We start from the raw sequence: 19,495 nt of genomic DNA, 5'->3' as shown, positions 1-19,495 counted from the left end.
GTGCATTTCTCTTCGCTCTTTATGAACCTTTTTTCTGCACCCTTTTTCTCTTTCAGCACATTTCTTCCTCTTCCTGCAGTTTTCCCGCTTGTTTCTGCTCATTTCTTTTTTGATATGTTATGAACAGAATAGCAATGTAATAGTAAGTAATTGCTTAGTGGTTATTATGAATATTGACATGTAATTAATTTAAAATTGTTAATTGATGTAACACACTATAGAAACTGTTCTTTGTTTTTTAGAAATGTATTTAATTTGGATCACAAATTGAAGATGGATAGAAAACATGAAAAGAGAAGAGAACACAAAATGTAATACTAAAGGAAAAATAGAAAGTGCATTAGAAAAAGAGCAAAATGTTACTCAGGATAAAATCTCTTCTGGCAAGAGCACTAAACAGTTTCTTAAAACAGTTGAAGAGAGATTAAAGAAAGTCAATACAAATGAATGGAAAAAGAAAAGATTTACCACAAACCAGAAGGAAAAGGGGCAATGTAATGTTAAAACCACATTTGTTTTTGGAAAAACAACACATTTTATAAGAAGGCAAAAACTATTTAAAGAGATAATATAAGAATGTTCAGAAGTTGAGTGTTTCAAAATGTATTACAAGATTTTAAAAAGTATAAAAGATCAGCAGCATATAAGAAGAACCAACACATTGAAAGTGTAGTAGATACTGCTTTTGAATTGAAACAAAAATGATTTATATTAATATTAAAGAGAAATTGAACATTGAATAAAACAATGGAGTTTATGAAAGAGAAAAGCACAATAAAAAGACTTGTTAATAGAAGTAACTTTTGTAAAACTTTTACTTGTGAATGGAAGCACACTTCTAGTACTGAGCCTTTCTATAATGAAGAAAGCTATTTTTAAGAGAACACATTAGTATATGCAGTTGATACTAGTGGTTGATGCTATAAGATGAAAGTGGTTGTTAGGAATGTGGAAGAAATAATAGCTGACGAAGATCAAGGGAGGCGTACACAAGCTCCTCTATATAAGTGGGATTGTAGAAGTATTTGCAGTAATCAACAGGAATCTATTGACATAGTATGATTTTGTTTACAAGAATATACAAAAAAAGTGCTGAACAGAAGATTAAGAAGTTACAATGACTAGATCCATTTAACATAAGAAAATAAACTAATTTGCAGGGTGATTCTCTGGCTTGTCTTTTAAGACAAATGTGCCAAAGTACTGGTCATTATTAAAGAATGTTAGTCGTACACCACTCTGAAATGCAGAAGTTAGTAAGGAGACTCTACTATGTAAAAACTGCTGCATTAAATTTAAGTGAAATGAACACAGCTCTTTTGCGTGGTTCAGTATTAGATGTAAAAAAGGTTTATGATATGCAGTTTCATTTTTTTGGCTCACAAGAGGAGTGTAGGGAAAGTGAGAGTTTGATAAGTGTTGAAGAACACGGAAAGAGATTAGTATTGATGAGTTTGCAGAAGAAATTACAAAGTTTAAGACAGTTTTGTCTGAAAAACAAACCTATGTTTATATATGTACTCACTATGGAAGTCAAACTAGAAATGTTGCTTTATTTTTAAAACGTGAAAAGGAAAACAAAGATAAGTGGCAGCATTTTGGTGCTTATTTGTTGGTAGAAGGTCAGTTTGAGTTGGCTACTGATCAAGTTATTTATAAATACTGTTACAACAAATTAGAAGAAAACAAAATGCCAGCTACAGCAGTACATATGAACTTAGAGCTGGTACCTATTCCTCAGGAACTGGCAGATTTGAATGCATTTGAGTATATTCCTATTCAATCTGTACACCCATTTCAGGCCATAGTTATTATGGAGCCTAAAACTGGTAAACAGCTACCAGCAGATTTTCAAAGAGGGCTGAAAGGAAGAGTTGTGTACAAGATTTTAAGAAAAACATTGAAACTGTTGGTGCAGACAGGGAGGAAAATGAACCAGTAGTTACTCTAGTAATGGCATACCAACAAAGAGTCGAAACATCTGGCAAGAGTTTGTAGATGTTACTAAACTTCACAATGCTACATTGTGCCTGGTACAGAATAATATTTTTGATAAGAATGTAAATGATGATGAAGAAGTAATATGTTTAGAGGATGAATCACTAATGTCAAGTGGCCACATAGAAAAAGCAGACATGTCCAGGAGTGAAGGGATTTATAAACATAATAGTACACATCCTCTACATTTATTAAAAATGATAGGAAATATTATTGAATTATTTCAAATGAATGAAGCAAAGGGAACTCCCACGGGTGTATGGAAGAAATGTTTAGAATCTTGTTGTTTTCCACAGATATTCCCTACTGGAGAAGGAGGATGATTTATTGAGCAAGCTGTACGGATTCCAGCTTCAGAATACCGCTCAACAAGATTGTACTCTGAAGATCCAAGATTTTGACAGTGTTCAATATATTTCATCTTCTGTTTGAAAGGGACCTGGCTGCACTTTCATATGCAGTGAACTACATATTAAAAACAGGAGTTCATGTTCATTATGTTTCTGCAAAAGAATTCATTGACAACATTCAACAAAGAAATGAACATTTTGAATCTCAGTTAATTAATTTGATGGCGTGTCAATGTGGTTCCAATAAATATTGGTTTTATCATCGTAGTGAACATAAATGCATGTTAAGAAACTTATGTACACTTACATGGTTTGTAACACTTAGCTGTGCTGAATATGCGTGTGATGATTTACTTGAATTTCTATGAGAAGCAAACTCAAATGTTAAAACCATTGAATTAAAGACACCTGGAGAACTCTGTTCCTTGGATCCTGTAAATGTCCAGCTTTTTTAACCACAGGTTTCAAAGTATGATGTAATTTATATGTAATAAAAACATTCCTTCTCTTGGAACAGTTACTTATTTATTTTGACAAAAAGAATACTAAGCCAGAGGTGCACCTCATATACATATGCTATTATGGATTAAGAATGCACTACAATTTGAAACTGATACAGATGAAACTGTTTTGTCTTCTATCGAACAGAATGTTACATGTGCCTTTCCAAGAGATGGAATAGAAAAGAGCTTGAGACAACAAGTGTTACCATTTCAAAGTCATCAATGTGGAAAATACTACAGACGAAAATACAAGTGCAAAGGGTAATTATATACACAATGCTGTTTTGGATTCTCACATCCCATAATTCCTAAAGGAAGAGTAAATAGTTTTTTATCAGCAGTAAGACATACAATAACTAGGAAATCTCCCAAGAATACACACAGCATAAAATGAACAACAGCTTCACAGTACATCAATGACTACAATGCAGTTATTTTGAAAAAGTGGAATGCAAACATAGATATTCAATATGTTGCAGATAATTCAATTGATGTTGCTCGCTATGTTACATCATATATAACCAAGTCTGAAAATACAGAGATGAAAGAAATTCGGGTGTTGCCTCCACACAAAATAGAGTATTGAAATATTTAAAGAAATCAAATACTTAGCACAGAATGAATCAAAAAGTACAGATATTGTTAAAACTAATATGTTGGATACATACTATCCCAGAAGGAGTGCACATCTCAAAAACCTATGTCTCTATGAAATGCATCCACATTACAGATTTAAATGTTATGTTTTCCAAAAAAATAAAAGAAGAGAAATATGCAGTAATTGGTTGTGACAGATGTTTAGTAAAACATGCCAAAGGAAATCTTATTAACCACAACAAACTTAGTTGCGAAAGTACAGATGAGAGAGAATTTGTCTATTTAGCACTTCTGCAACTGTTCAAGACATGGTGTAGTGAAACAGAATCACTTGGAGATTTTGACTGCTATGAATATTCTTTTCATGCAACTAAAGATAGCATTCAGTGCACAATCTTCCCAACTTATCTACAAATGTTGAATAATGAGATTGAACAAGAAAGTGCTATTGCAGCTGAAATAGCTAGAATAAGTTTATAAGGCATTCAAAGTTCTGGTCCATGAGTCAAGATCCACTGGTACAACCAATTATTGAAAATGAATCAGAAATAGCCATGAACGATGTAGAAACTGCAATGCAACAAGCACAACAGGATATTATTCAGTTGGAAAAGTTAGAAGAACTAAATATTGAAAAAAATAAATATATCTACAATTCAAACAACAGGTGCAACATAGTTTGCTGCACACAAAAAAGAATGCCAATGTTTATTGGCATTCTATTATGCATCAGTGGTCAAGCTGGAATAGGAAAATGTTTCTTAAATAAAGTTTTGACCAGTTATCTACAGAAAACAACAGAATCACATGTATCTTGTGTTGTAACAGATGCAACTGGATTAGCAGCACACAACATTAAAGGGATTACTTTACATCAATTACTTATCCTACCTGTTGAACATGATAATACATTGGAATATCAGAAGCTGTCTGGAGAAGCTTCTTATGAAGTCTCAAGAGTGCTGAAGAAAATGAAACTTTTAAATGCTTGATGTCAGGCCTCCAGAGAACGAAGAGGCGACAATGGGAGCAACGTTGGGGTCTTTCGGCCGCCCAAGACTGAACAAATGGGCAAAGGAAAATTCATGGACTGAATTAAATAGAAAAAGGAACTCCAAGATGGCGGCCGCGCTGGAAGCATAGCGGCAGTCTAGTCTCTCTCCCCACAGGTGTTCTGAGGTTAGGAGAGGCGCGCGCTCCTAGAGGATGACGCACTTCACTGAGGTAATTCAGAGAGAGAGCAGTTAGAGATTAGAATTCCTGAGCAGATTTGAGAGAGCAGCTGTAGAGTTAATTGATAACGTCAGAGTAACTGAATAGTTTCCACGTCAGAATTCTTTCACAATTCCATGAGAAGCACAGAGGAGATTCTGAAGAATTTCTGAGACAAAAGAAGAAGAATTCACTTCAACCTTCGTGAAGACTTCCAATCATCTCCGTTGATCTCAAGCAGATATTTGGAGGTCGTTGGCGCCATCCGGTGACAGAAAAAAGAAGACCGAAGCTAAGTACTTTTGAGGGGCTTGGGAAAATCAAATGTAAAGTATATGACACAAGAGAATTCTTAGAAGACGTACCTGTTAGTCCTAGTCTTCTGTAATACGCCCCGAGGAATAAAAAGACATGTTACTATAGAGACAAGAAATAAACAATATAATAAATATACTTACCATAGTTCTCTAGAACCGTGTAGCTGGAAATAAGGAAAAGCAAGGAACACAGTAGCTTAGCGCAAGAATAGTATAGAGTAAAAATCACTTCAAGAAGAACACACGGAAGAAGAGGACAGCTAGAAATATCCACTCCTGAAGTAAGCCAAAGAATAATACATTTCTAGTTTTTTAAATATTTATTCGAAATGAGGAAAAAAGGTTATGAGATAGAATTAACAGAAGGATGTTTTGTAGAGAAAAGAGTTGGAAGGAAGAACCAGAATCACAGAAAAGAATGGAAAGAAAAATCACCACACAACAAGACAGACATACAGAAGAGGGGCACAGAGCTTGAAACCCAGGGTAGGTGAAAATACGAAGAGATGGAGAGAGTGTAGAAGCAGAAGGGAACAAGAAAGTTATTGTGTTGTCTTCTTGTTTAAGGTTCTCATTTACAAGAGCTGACAACAGCATAGGAAGAAGCTGAGAAGGATAGCGGAGAACCGGAGTTTCAGGACCAGTCTCTTCTTTGTTTATTATTTTATCCCCCTTCCCCCTGCAGGGTGGTTTCGGAGTCCAGGTGAATATTACTGGAACTCCGGTTGCCTTGTAGAGGGAGTTGGGAATTAGCATCTCTGTTCCTGTGCAAGCACTTCAGATAAACTATCTCGTGGTTCTGACAGAGTGAAGTGCCCAAGTGATAAACTTGCACCCGGACAGAGATGGCAGAAGGAATAAACTTACAGACTCTGGGAGTAGTGTTAGAGACCATTCAAAAGGAGTTAGTGGCGGTAAGAGAGGAAAACCAAAACTTGAGGCAGGAGGTGATGAACTCGAGAAAAGAGACAGCTGAGTTAGTTCAACGAGTCAAGCAACCCTTCGGTTCAGGGAGGGACGCGTTAGGTCCATCTACTGAAGACCCAAATAGAATAACCACACAAGTAATCCATTCATTGTCCCCAGTTATTCCGTTGGCTCCTCCCGAGCGTTTTAGTGGGGAGCCACAAAAGGCACAGCTATTCATCACGCAGTGCTCTTTGCATTTCATGTGTCGCCCTTCCATCTTCCCTGATGCGCAGTCTAGGGTGGCCTTTGTTTTATCGTACTTGAGTGGAGATGCGGCGTCCTGGTCAATGCCTCTGGTTTCCCGGGATGATCATCTGCTACAAAACTATGAAAACTTCAAGCAAGAATTTCTTCGAATTTTCGACAGACGAAGAATATCTCAAGCAGTAGATAATGAATTATTGGACCTGAGACAGGGAAATCGAGATCTAGTAGCTTATCTGGCCCAATTCAATAAGTTAGTCGTGGAAACAGACTGGCCGGAAAGCAAAAGAGCTGCAGTTTTTTATAGAGGTTTAAGAGACGAACTTAAAGATGTTTTGGCACAAATACCAAATAGACCCACAGGAATCTCAGAATTAGTGGACCTGGTCTTGGAAATAGACTTTCGTCAAGGAGAGAGAAGAGGAGAAAAAAGGAAGGACTTCAGGCCAATAGCTCCAAGATTTGACCGGGTTCGGCCGGAAGGAAACAAGGCAGTGGAAGGACAAATGAATTCGGAACCCATGCAAATTGGAACGATAAGAGGTCCCCTAACCAAAGAAGAGAAAGAGAAAAGAAGGGCAGGAAATCTTTGTATGTATTGTGGCTCCAGTGGGCATTTTGTTAGGGGTTGTCCATGAAAACCGAAGACCCCCTTTAAGCCGAAGGAAAACTCGCAGCACCACCAGTAGAGGGAGTTGGACCGGTGGATGCTAATCAGAAGTCAACTCCAAAAGAACATCAAGTGGCTAACACTCTACAGTCGTCAGCTCCACATCTAATTCTATCCATGGTACTCAAGTTCCGGCAAGAAACGTTGACAGAAGTTTCAGTGATGATAGATTCCGGAGCCACAGGAAACTTTTGTGATATAAAATTTGCTGCCAAGGTGGGGTTACGAGCTATCTTGAAACCCAAGAGTGAACCGGTTCGGGCTGTAGATGGGACGAATCTCTCATCTGGACCAATAGTGAGTCATACTGAACAGGTACAATTGATTTACTGTGATGGACACGAAGAACTCATTCAATTCAATCTAATTGACGCACCACAGTTTCAACTTATCCTGGGCCTTCCATGGCTCACGGAGCATAACCCAACAATAAACTGGAGCACAAGAACCATAGTGATGGATTCAGAATATTGTCGAAAAAATTGTTTTGAAACAAAAGAAGGAACCAGAGAGTGTAATCCAGCTCAGGCCTTGTGCACAGCGGAGATGTCTGTCTGTGCGATAGACTCCCAGAAGATTCCGTCGGAATATGAAGATTTTGCCGATGTTTTTGACGAAAAAGAAGCAGAACAATTGCCACCTCACCGGGTTTATGATTGTAAAATAGATCTAGAGCCAGGTTGTAATCTCCCCTGCAGTCGGGTATACGCGTTGACAGAAAAAGAACATCATCACTTGAAGGAATACTTGGATAAATATCTTGCGAATGGATTCATTCGTCCATCCCAGTCACCCGTATCTTCGCCTCTTTTCTTCGTGCCCAAAAAGCAGGAGGGAGATCTCAGAACCTGTATAGACTATCGCGCAATCAATAAGATCACCAAAAAGAACCGATACCCGCTTCCTCTGATTTCTGTTTTATTGGATCAGTTGAAGGGAGCGCAGATCTATACAAAACTAGATCTTAGAGGAGCCTACCATCTTGTGAGGATACGCGAGGGGGATGAATGGAAGACAGCCTTCAGGACTCGATTTGGGCTGTTTGAATATCAAGTTATGCCTTACGGGCTGTGCAACGCCCCGGCTGCCTTCCAGCATTTCATCAACGATGTTCTCAGTGAGTATATTGATCAATGCGCAATAGTGTACATCGACGACATTTTAATCTATTCGTCAGACACGAGTCAACACCAGGAACAAGTAAGGAGAGTGCTACAGAAGCTTAGAGAAAACAAATTATTTGTAAAATTGGAGAAATGTGCATTCGGGGTCTCCCAAGTGGAATTTTTGGGTTTTGTTTTATCTCCGGCTGGAATGAAAATGGACGAGCAGAAGGTGAAGGCCGTGGTAGGTTGGAAATCCCCAGAGTGTGTCAAGGAGGTCCAGAGTTTCATCGGGTTCGCGAACTTCTATCGAAGATTTATAAGCGAATTTTCACGAAAAATATTACCCTTGACGCGTCTACTGAGAAAAGGAGTGCGTTTCGAATGGACGGAAGAAACGGAGAGAGCCTTTCAACTCCTAAAAAAAGACTTCACGACCGCACCGATACTCCTACATGCTGACCCGACTGAACCTTTTTATGTGGAAACAGACGCCTCAGATCTGGCAGTTGGAGGGGTATTATCCCAACGGCATAAGGTAACCGGTCAATTACATCCAGTCGCCTACAGATCACGAAAACTAACACCTGCAGAGATAAATTACACCATAACAGAAAAAGAGTTACTGGCAATCAAGGATGCATTTAAAGAGTGGCGACACTATCTCATGGGGGCTCAGCATCAAGTGACAGTCTTCACCGACCACAGAAATTTGAAATTTTTGAAGTCTGCCCGGACACTAACACCCAGACAACTCCGTTGGTCATTGTACTTCGCGGACTATGATTTCGTGATTACCTATAGACCAGGAGCCCAGAATGGGAAAGCGGACGCTCTATCCAGATTGGGAACAAATGACCAGAAGAATCAAATCAAAGATCAAACAATAATTCCGGGTGACAAAATAATTGGAGCTACAATATCTTCTGACTTAAAGGAGCAGATCCTCAAACGAATGAGCCCAGAGGAAATACAGGAATGGGTTGAGGAAGACAAGGAAAGAAACATTCAGCAACAGTTGCCTTACTTTAAGGAAGCTCTCTACTTGCCAACCCCGGAGTTACGGAATCAGGTGATGGCTGAATGTCACGACAATCTTTTGGCAGGGCACAAAGGAGAAACGAAAACAGAAGAGATGATCAAGAGACATTGTTGGTGGCCGCATATGACCAGAGACATTGAGGAGTACGTTAGAACTTGTGAGATCTGCGCACAGGGGAAATCGGAACGGCAGGCCCCCAAAGGGTTGTTGCCACCCCTACCCACTCCACCATATCCATGGCATACAGTTACATTAGATCTAATAGTGGATTTACCTTCAAGTTTGGGTTATAATACTATTCTAGTGTTCGTAGATGCATTTTCTAAGATGGCGCACTTTATGGCCCCTAAGGGAATTCCAACAGCCAAACAGTTAGCCCACCACTTCACTACACAAATTGTAAAGATACATGGGGTCCCCAAGGTCATTATTTCTGATAGGGGAACACAATTTGTATCTCATTTTTGGAAGGCCTTTGTGAGTGGATTGGGAATTGAAGCTAAGTATTCGACTAGCTATCATCCAGAGACAGACGGGCAAACTGAGAGAGCGAATCAGGAGTTAGAGCAGTACTTGAGGCTGTTCCTTCTGAAGCAAGAAGGAGAGTGGTCAGAGTTGTTATGGGCGGCAGAATTCGCACATAACAACGCCAAAAATGTCTCGACAGGTTATTCCCCATTTTATTTAAATTATGGGAGACACCCAAATGCAACTATTAGACAAACGGATATTTCCGTTCCAGCAGTAAAAGATCTAGTGACCCATCTGGGTAGGGTCCATCAAACTGCTAAACAAAATTTAGAACAGGCAAAACAGAAATACAAACAATATGCAGATAAAAAGAGACGAGAGGGTCCTTCCCTAGAAAAAGGAGATAGAGTCTGGTTAAGCACAAAGAACCTTAGACTAAAAGGAAACAGGAAATTTCAGTCCAGATTCATAGGACCATATCTGATAGAAGAGAAAACCTCACCAGTTAACTACCAGTTAAAATTACCTCCTAAATTGAAAATTCATCCTGTTTTTCATGTTTCCTTGTTAAAAAAGGCATCAGCAGGCTTACGCTGTGAATTGACACCAAAACCCATTCAGTTAGAATCAGGGGTTGAGTACGAGGTGAAAGAAATTCTAGATTCCAAAGTGGTAAAAGGAAAGTTATATTACTTGATAGACTGGAGGGGCTTTGGTCCTGAGGAGCGGTCTTGGGAACTAGAATCAGATGTTCATGCTCCTAGATTGGTGAAATCATTTCATCAAAGATTCCCAACCAAACCAGGAATGAGAGGACCTCCTTTGTTGGGGGGTACTGTCAGGCCTCCAGAGAACGAAGAGGCGACAATGGGAGCAACGTTGGGGTCTTTCGGCCGCCCAAGACTGAACAGATGGGCAAAGGAAAATTCATGGACTGAATTAAATAGAAAAAGGAACTCCAAGATGGCGGCCGCGCTGGAAGCATAGCGGCAGTCTAGTCTCTCTCCCCACAGGTGTTCCGAGGTTAGGAGAGGCGCGCGCTCCTAGAGGATGACGCACTTCACTGAGGTAATTCAGAGAGAGAGCAGTTAGAGATTAGAGTTCCTGAGCAGATTTGAGAGAGCAGCTGTAGAGTTAATTGATAACGTCAGAGTAACTGAATAGTTTCCACGTCAGAATTCTTTCACAATTCCGAGAGAAGCACAGAGGAGATTCTGAAGAATTTCTGAGACAAAAGATGAAGAATTCACTTCAACCTTCGTGAAGACTTCCAATCATCTCCGTTGATCTCGAGCAGATATTTGGAGGTCGTTGGCGCCATCCGGTGACAGAAAAAAGAAGACCGAAGCTAAGTACTTTTGAGGGGCTTGGGAAAATCAAATGTAAAGTATATGACAGAAGAGAATTCTTAGAAGACGTACCTGTTAGTCCTAGTCTTCTGTAATATGCCCCGAGGAATAAAAAGACATGTTACTATAGAGACAAGAAATAAACAATATAATAAATATACTTACCATAGTTCTCTAGAACCGTGTAGCTGGAAATAAGGAAAAGCAAGGAACACACTAGCTTAGCGCAAGAATAGTATAGAGTAAAAATCACTTCAAGAAGAACACACGGAAGAAGAGGACAGCTAGAAATATCCACTCCTGAAGTAAGCCAAAGAATAATACATTTCTAGTTTTTTAAATATTTATTCGAAAAGAGGAAAAAAGGTTATGAGATAGAATTAACAGAAGGATGTTTTGTAGAGAAAAGAGTTGGAAGGAAGAACCAGAATCACAGAAAAGAATGGAAAGAAAAATCACCACACAACAAGACAGACATACAGAAGAGGGGCACAGAGCTTGAAACCCAGGGTAGGTGAAAATACGAAGAGAGGGAGAGAGTGTAGAAGCAGAAGGGAACAAGAAAGTTATTGTGTTGTCTTCTTGTTTAAGGTTCTCATTTACAAGAGCTGACAACAGCATAGGAAGAAGCTGAGAAGGATAGCGGAGAACCGGAGTTTCAGGACCAGTCTCTTCTTTGTTTATTATTTTATCCACTTCCCCCTTCCCCCTGCAGGGTGGTTTCGGAGTCCAGGTGAATATTACTGGAACTCCGGTTGCCTTGTAGAGGGAGTTGGGAATTAGCATCTCTGTTCCTGTGCAAGCACTTCAGATAAACTATCTCGTGGTTCTGACACTTGATGAGGTGATAATTGTCTCAAACTTAATGCTTGCCTTTGTTCATTTAAGAATGCAACAGATTAAAAAAAAAGATTATGATGTTCTGTTTGGAGGAAAAAATGTAATTGCATTCAGAGACCTACTACAACTTACTCCCGTAAAAGGAGAACCTGTTTTTAGTAAATCTTTGGGAAGTATTGGAAATGTGAACATTTGTTTACATTTTGAATATACAGAACTTGTTAAGAATATGCGACAGCAAGCAATGAAGATTATGGAAATATTCTTCAAGTCATAAGAATTGGTTTCTTGTCGGAACATGGTAGACAAGCTTTAGAAAGCCGGTTACTAAGGAACTTTTTTACAACTAGAAACTAGAAAAAAAGCAGTTGAAGTAATGCACAATATGCTTGAAGAAAACAAGTCTATAGAGTGTTCTACATTTAATCAACAATTTTTGAAACTGGAGAAAACAAGAAATTGTGGAAAATTAAGCTATTGATGAAATCGAACACCAGGAAGTGAATATTCTTCTTACAGAAAAACTACAGGCTAAATTGCATTCTTTAGAAAAGTCTGTATCTAAAACTGCAGGCTTAGAAAAGACTTTACTTGGATGTATAAACTGTCGGGTAATTTTGCGTCGTAATTTGAATGTAGAAGAAGGTTTAGTAAGGAGCAATGGGAAAAGCTGTTGATTTTGTAAATTTTCAGAATAGAGGTGGAATAGAATTTCTGATTATAAAATTTGATCAGATTAAGGAGGAAAGATAGATTGAGCATTGTGTTGCACGATTTTTGCTTGTAAAAGATGTGTATGTTCACAGACAACAGTTGCCTCTGTCTTTAACATATCCAGTGACTATTCATAAATCTCAAGGTTTCAGTACAGACAGAGCTTTTGTAAATATGTGAAGTACGGATCTCAAATAGGGAATGACATACATTGCATTGCCTTGAGTAAGAACATTGTCTGGATTGTATTTGATAGATTTTGATGAGAAAATGGTTAGTGCTGATGCAAATTCTGTAATAGGGTACAATTGTTTAAGAAAAATGTGTTCTCCTGATTTAGGTGAATATCCCATATATGAGAAACGTATAGTGTGTCCAAAGCAGAAATAGTTCAGGTATCAGCTGTTACGCTAATTTGATTCTGAATGTTGTATTTCATTTACAACATCTTCATTATGAAATCATGGGAAATTGTGAAAAAAGATTCTGTTCGTTTCTACAACATGCATTTCAATTGTTGATCAGTGATGGAAGTAAAATGCGTACTGCTTCAGGCATTTGGCATCTTTTAGATATATGGACTAGTTCATTGACATTTACTCTCAACATACAACAAGATGCACAAACATGTCTAATGCTTATGCTTAGAGAATTAGAACATGAAGGAATACACATTGAAAACGTATTTGGACTAAATTACAAGTGGAACCGTACGTGTGAAGAGTGCTCATTTACTTCTACTACTGAAATACAAACAGAACGATTCCTATACTTGACAATACCAGACTGCAAATCAGTACCTTTCAGCAAATTGATAAAAACAGCACATAAGGATTTGAGATGCTCACATTATAGATCAGAGACATTGTCTACATTACATATAGAAAGATTTGGAAAATATCTCATTTTAATGTTACAACGATATAGAGCAAATGGAAACATTGGAAACAAAAATTACAAATTTTATAGCAAGTCAAATATATATTTCAGAAAGAACTTATACCACAGCAGCTATTATTTTTCATGAAGGACATCTGGACACCATACTGCTTATTTAAAGTGTAGCAAAGGATGGATGCTTAGCAATGATGCCCACTTGGAATTTAAACCTAGATTGCCATATGAATTACCAAATTCATATTTGTTATTTCTGTATCCAAAGGTATGAGTACATCATTTGGCCAATTGGGAAGATGTAAACAAAAAGTAGACAGCACTGCAAACTATTAGTATTTATAATTAGTGTTTTGATTATTATTTGTGCTAAATTATATTACATTTGGAAAATAATTTTTAAAAGCAAATAGTTTATATATTTATTCTCTATATTCTACCAGATGTAAATGAGAATCTACATTTTGGCAAATTAATTTGATTTAAATAATAGAGTTAATGAAGATGAAGGAAGTAATTAACAAAGTGTACATAGGGAAACGCATATGTACACATATTGATTATGATGTTCTATGCTGATTTTTTTTCTACAATCAATTCCATTGTTTTTTGTTTGCTGTTGAATGATGATACTACATTAAAATCACCATGGATGATGAAGATAAGTAGAACAGCAAAAAAGGGAAACTGAAAATTGTATGTGATTCTAAATTTATGGTGTGTTCTTAAGCATATAATATTATATTTTCTGTAATATATATTCACTAAATAACAGTTTTTCTTTGTCTTCTTTATAGTAGTCACTGTTGAAGTTTGAAAACAGTTTTAATGCTGTTTAGGATACTACTACTCTAAAATAGTTCTACTGAGTAATGTACCTAAATTACTTGAAATGTAATAATACATAATATATTATGCATGATAACCTGGAAATAATGTTTAAAATGTAATTATATATTATTTGTTTTTAATTTAAATAATGTTCATCTTTTAGACTAATTAAAACGTATGATCATATTTCTGTGGAGCAATATCACACTTACATATCACAAAAGAACTTAGACTAATACAAGTGCTTTGATTGTAAGTTATTTACTTCTCATTACACCACACAAGTGTTTATTGTACCCTGTATCCAAGGACTTCTGACACGCATATGTAGATTACAAATGTCTACTTCTGTGAGTCAATACTCTAGTAGAACTGCTAAGATTTGTGTATCTGTATAACAAACTACATAGTTTTGAGCTTAGAGTCATCAGATGCACAACACGTGTCAGAATACATGTAGAAGCCTACATAAACTAGAATACTTCTGATTCACACCCCATCTTTTCGAAATTTGTGTACAGGAATATATATGTATTACTTTCTCCTCTCTTTAAATTACAGGTGGGTATTGAAAGTACTTTTTATTATATTGTTGTTGACTGTTTTGAAGTATATTGTATCTCCTCATTTTAAGACAAATTGTGAAGCTACTAGGCCTACGTTTTAAAGGGATAGCATCTACTGATTATTGCACAACCCATTCACTTATTCAATAATTCAAACATTATGCTTCCACTCATTCATTTAAACAGGCACTATGCATACACCCATCCAATCATCTATATACTACTCATACACTCATTCAATCACCTAGACACAACTCTTGCCCTCTACCCATATACCTATCTATTCACTCAGGCACTATTAATGCAGTCCTGTATTCACCCAGGCACTACCTATGCACTCATGGAATTACACAGGGACTAGCCATGCATTCATGCAACCAAACAGGCACTATGCATGCACATATCCATTCACCCAGACACTACCTATACACTCATCCATTCACCCAGGTACTATCCATGCACTCATGAAATCACCCAAGCACTGCTGTTGCAGTCACACCTTCATCCAGGCACTAGCCATGCACTCATAGATTCAGTCAGGCACTGCTGATGCATTCATGCAGTCATGGAGGGACTACCCTTGTATACATGGAATGAGCCAGACACTACTTATGCACTCATCCAATGAGCCGGAGACTACCTTTGCTCTAATCCATTCACTGAGACACTACCTATGTACTCTTGCTTTCACTAAAGCACTACGCTTGCACTCAACCATTCATCCAGGCACTATGCATGCATTCATCCATGTACTCACACACTGGCAACAGACTCATGCAGTCATCGAAGCACTACACATGCACTCATCCAACTTCCCAGGCAGTACAAATATACTCATCCATTCACCCTGGCACTGCCCATACACTCATCCATTTACCCAAGTACTATCCAGGCAGTCATGGAATCACCAAGACACTGCTCTTGCACTCACTGATTCACCCAGGCACTACCCATACACTCATCCACTCAGTCAGGCACTGCCATGCAGTCACCTAATGAGCTAGGCACTACCCTTACACTAATCCATTCACTCAGGCAGCACATATACAGTCATCCAGTCACTCAGGCACTCAGGCACTATTCATTCACTCAGGCATTCACTGAGAGACAACCCATGCATTACTCTATTCACTCAGACACTATCCTTGTACTCAGCTATTCACTCAAGCACTACCCATGTATTCATCCAATCAATCAGGTACTATCCTTCAACTGAAGCACTCAGTTACACAGTACACATACACTCATGCATTCAGTCAGGCAGTACTCATGCACTCATCCAATCACCCATGCACTACTCATGCAATCACACAGGCATTACCCTTGCACTCATCCATTCTTTCAGGCACTACCCATGCACTCATACAATGACCCAGACACTACTCTTGCACTGATACTTTCACTCACACACTTCCCATGAACTTATTTAATTACCCAGGCATTACCCTTGCACTCATGAAGTCACTCAGGTACTACACATACACTCATCCAATCACCCAGGCAGTACCTCTGCACTCCTGTAATGACCCAGGTACTACGCATGCACTCATGCAATCACTCAGGCACTAATATTGCACTCAACCATTCACTCTGACACTACCCATGCAATCATATTTTCTTTTAGGCACTACCCTGACACTCATCCAGTGATCCAGGCCTTACCCTTGCAATTATCCTTTCATGCAGGCACTACCCATGCACTCATCCGATCACCCAGGCACTACACCTGCACTCATGCATTCTCTCAGGCACAACCCATGGACTAAGGCAATAACCCAGACATTACCCTTGCACTTATCCTTTCAGTCGAGCACCACCAATGCACGCATCCAATCATCCAGGCAGTACCTCTGCACTCATGCAACACTCAGGCACTACTCTTGCACTCATCCTTTCACTCAGGCACTACCCATGCAGTAATCCAATCACCCAGGCAGTACCTCGGCACTCATGCCATTACCCAGGCGCTACCCATGAACTCATCCATTCACTCAGGAATAACGTGTACGCTCATCCATTCTCTCATGCACTACTCATTTACATATCAAATCGCCCAAGTGCTACTCTTTCCCTCATTCATTCACTCACGTATTATATATGGGCCCATCCATTCCAGAGAACCTTTTTTTTAACTATGTTAAGTTTTCTTTGGATTTTTACAAAAAATAAACTTGCAGACTCCAACATCAATGTTTCTAAAAAAACAAAGAAACACAAGACTGTGAAATCCCCCCATAAATTAACATATGTGTGTTTTTAGTTATTATTGCATCAATGGATTGGTCTCTAACACAGAGGATAGTTTGGCATTTTCTGCAGTTTATGCTAGAATCTGCTAGTTCAGGTTAAATCTGGGCCTGAGATGTGGTGAGAAGTGGTGCAGCCAATGTTGATCGATCATTAGGGTCAGCCTCGGCAGCTTGCTCCCTCTTTTCCTGAGCCATGCTTTCTCTTGCCAGCCAAGTAGGGTGGATCATTTCCCAGTGCTTTTTCATGGATGATATACCACAAGAATATTTGCTGTCCAACCCCCTAAACAGAACATTGTGGCAGAGAGAACATGTAACTTTATGTGAATTAACTTTCTTCTCACCTTCTGGAATTGTGAAGAATGCCCAAAATATACTTTCATTCCTCTTCTTAATAGGCTTCTCAACTTCTTCTGGATCCGCGACGGTCACAGGAGCTCCCGTCATGCTCCGTGACTGAGGTGGGCGTGGTCGGGCACTGACGTGCAAGTTCGACTGTGGGAAGGTGAATGTGTCGGCGGTGGTCTCTTCTCAGTGATTCTGGATGAGTTTTTCAGGCTCTGTTTTCCAGCTCAGTTTGGTTTTGCTGGCCTGGGAGCATTCCCATGATCTCACCTGCATCACAATCTTCAACAAAACTTTTCTCACACCTATGCAGGCAGGTTGGAAGGCAACGCTGGTTCTCCTGTGAGGATGAGGCTGAGGCTGAGGTGGTAGAGTCGGGAATTTTGGAAAAGAACGAAGGCGGCAGCACCACCGTGAATGTTCTCCACCTGAAATGCTCTAAAAAGGGCAAGGATGTTTTGATGCAGCACTTGGGCTTTTCGAGGATCGATGCTGCAGCCTCTCCACTCTCAATGCTTCAGGTGAGATCAGGATCAGCTTGAAGCAACTTCTTGCATACATAGTTTGGATACTTTGTTGCAGATAGCTATTTTTTTGTAGAACTACAGTATGCTTGTTCCCCTTTTTTGTTTGTTTCTTAGCTAAAGCTCTGTAGGAGTTAGGGCACGGAAGCGGCCATGGCTAGGCTGGGTGCGGCTTGTGCCCTTGCTTGACGGCAAACTCTGCAAGGGTTACGAGGTCACGTCATAAGAGCAAGAGCCCATCTATTAAAGACGTGGAGTTTGGCTTGTTCAGTGGAAGTGGAGGTCTGCAAAAAGATTCATCTAAGAAAACTGTAGGCTTGTTTGGTTTTGGAGGTGTGACTTTTCAAAAGAAACCTGATTAGCAGCAAGTTATGAATGCTCCCCCAGGCAGTGCTGGCATGCAAGCAACAATGTCTCAATCAATGTCCCTGGGAGATATGAGCACTAGTGATATCCCTCCCCTCAGCTCAGCTAATGTAGCTATTCTTCAATCTAATGATAAGTCTTTATCAATAACACAAACACTAATGACAGAGGACCTCACAGTGGATAAACAGCTTATCCCTTACCCGCTCGCTCTGAGACGCAACGTAAAGGCTCAGACCAATTTAAATAGCTTTATTTTACCTAAATCTAATTCTATTCCGGCGGTACAGGAGTTGGGGAGCCCCCAGCTATTGGATGTATCTCTTTTTAATAAGGCAATGGAAGCTGCAGCTGTAACTCCAGATACGATCTTGCTTCAGAGCCCAATCGTACAGAGAATGGACTGAACATCACTGATTCAAGGAGTAGGGCTGTTCAGGAAGATCTTACTCAAACCCTTCTTATTCAGATCTTAACAGAGCTTAAAAACATGAAACTTTCTCAAGATGAAGCTCAGAAAAGGACAGAGTCACAACTGAACTCAATCCAGTCTCCTGTCCAGCAACTTACATCTCGAGTTACGGAAGCAGAACAGCGTATATCTGGTATTGAAGACTCTACTCCCCTGCAAAACAGTTCAGATAAGTAAACTGCAATCCGAGTTAGTAAGTCTTCAATTAAAGGTTGATAATGCGTAAAATCGTGCTCGAAGATGTGACTTATGTATCACAGGGGTTGAGGAAGGATTCGAAAAAGGCAACCAATTGATAAAGTTATCACAGACTTGATCATTAAATATGTATGCCCAGAAGCTACTACCCAGAAGATGGATCTCACGATTTTACATGTACACCGAGTTCCGGCAGTTCAATATCCAAACACAAAATACCCAAGAAAGACTTACGAATAAAGGAAAACATTTTTGCCTGTGCAATTCGTGATAAAGGGTATCAGACAAGCGACAACTTCTTGTTTAAAACCTTTTCAGATATGTCTGCCCAATCGGCTAGAGGAGAAAAGAGTTTAGAGGCTTGATAAATGTTTTTCAACCAGCCGGTGCTCCTGCAGGACTAGTTCAACAATCAAAGTTGAAAGTGTTCCATAAAGGGAAAGTTCATTTATTTCAATAAGTTCAAGAGGCACAGGAGCTCCTCTATTCTCTACAACATCCAGGGAGGGCAGCTTTAAATTAACTTTTAAGTTTGGTTAAGAGTATAAGCCTAAGGAAATGAAGGTGTAATTAAGTGCTTTTCCTTTTGTTTCTTTCCCTCTGTATTTCTGTATGTGTTCCTAGACCGCCAGCTATTGGCTTACCACCTGGGTGCCATGTCACAGCACCCCATTATTGGGAGGTGGGTGGGGTCACTTGGGGAAGGTGGGA

The sequence above is a fragment of the Triturus cristatus genome, chromosome 3_2 (assembly GCF_964204655.1).
Source record: "Triturus cristatus chromosome 3_2, aTriCri1.1, whole genome shotgun sequence".
Lineage (NCBI taxonomy): Eukaryota > Metazoa > Chordata > Amphibia > Caudata > Salamandridae > Triturus > Triturus cristatus.
This window is presented reverse-complemented; position numbering follows the sequence as displayed.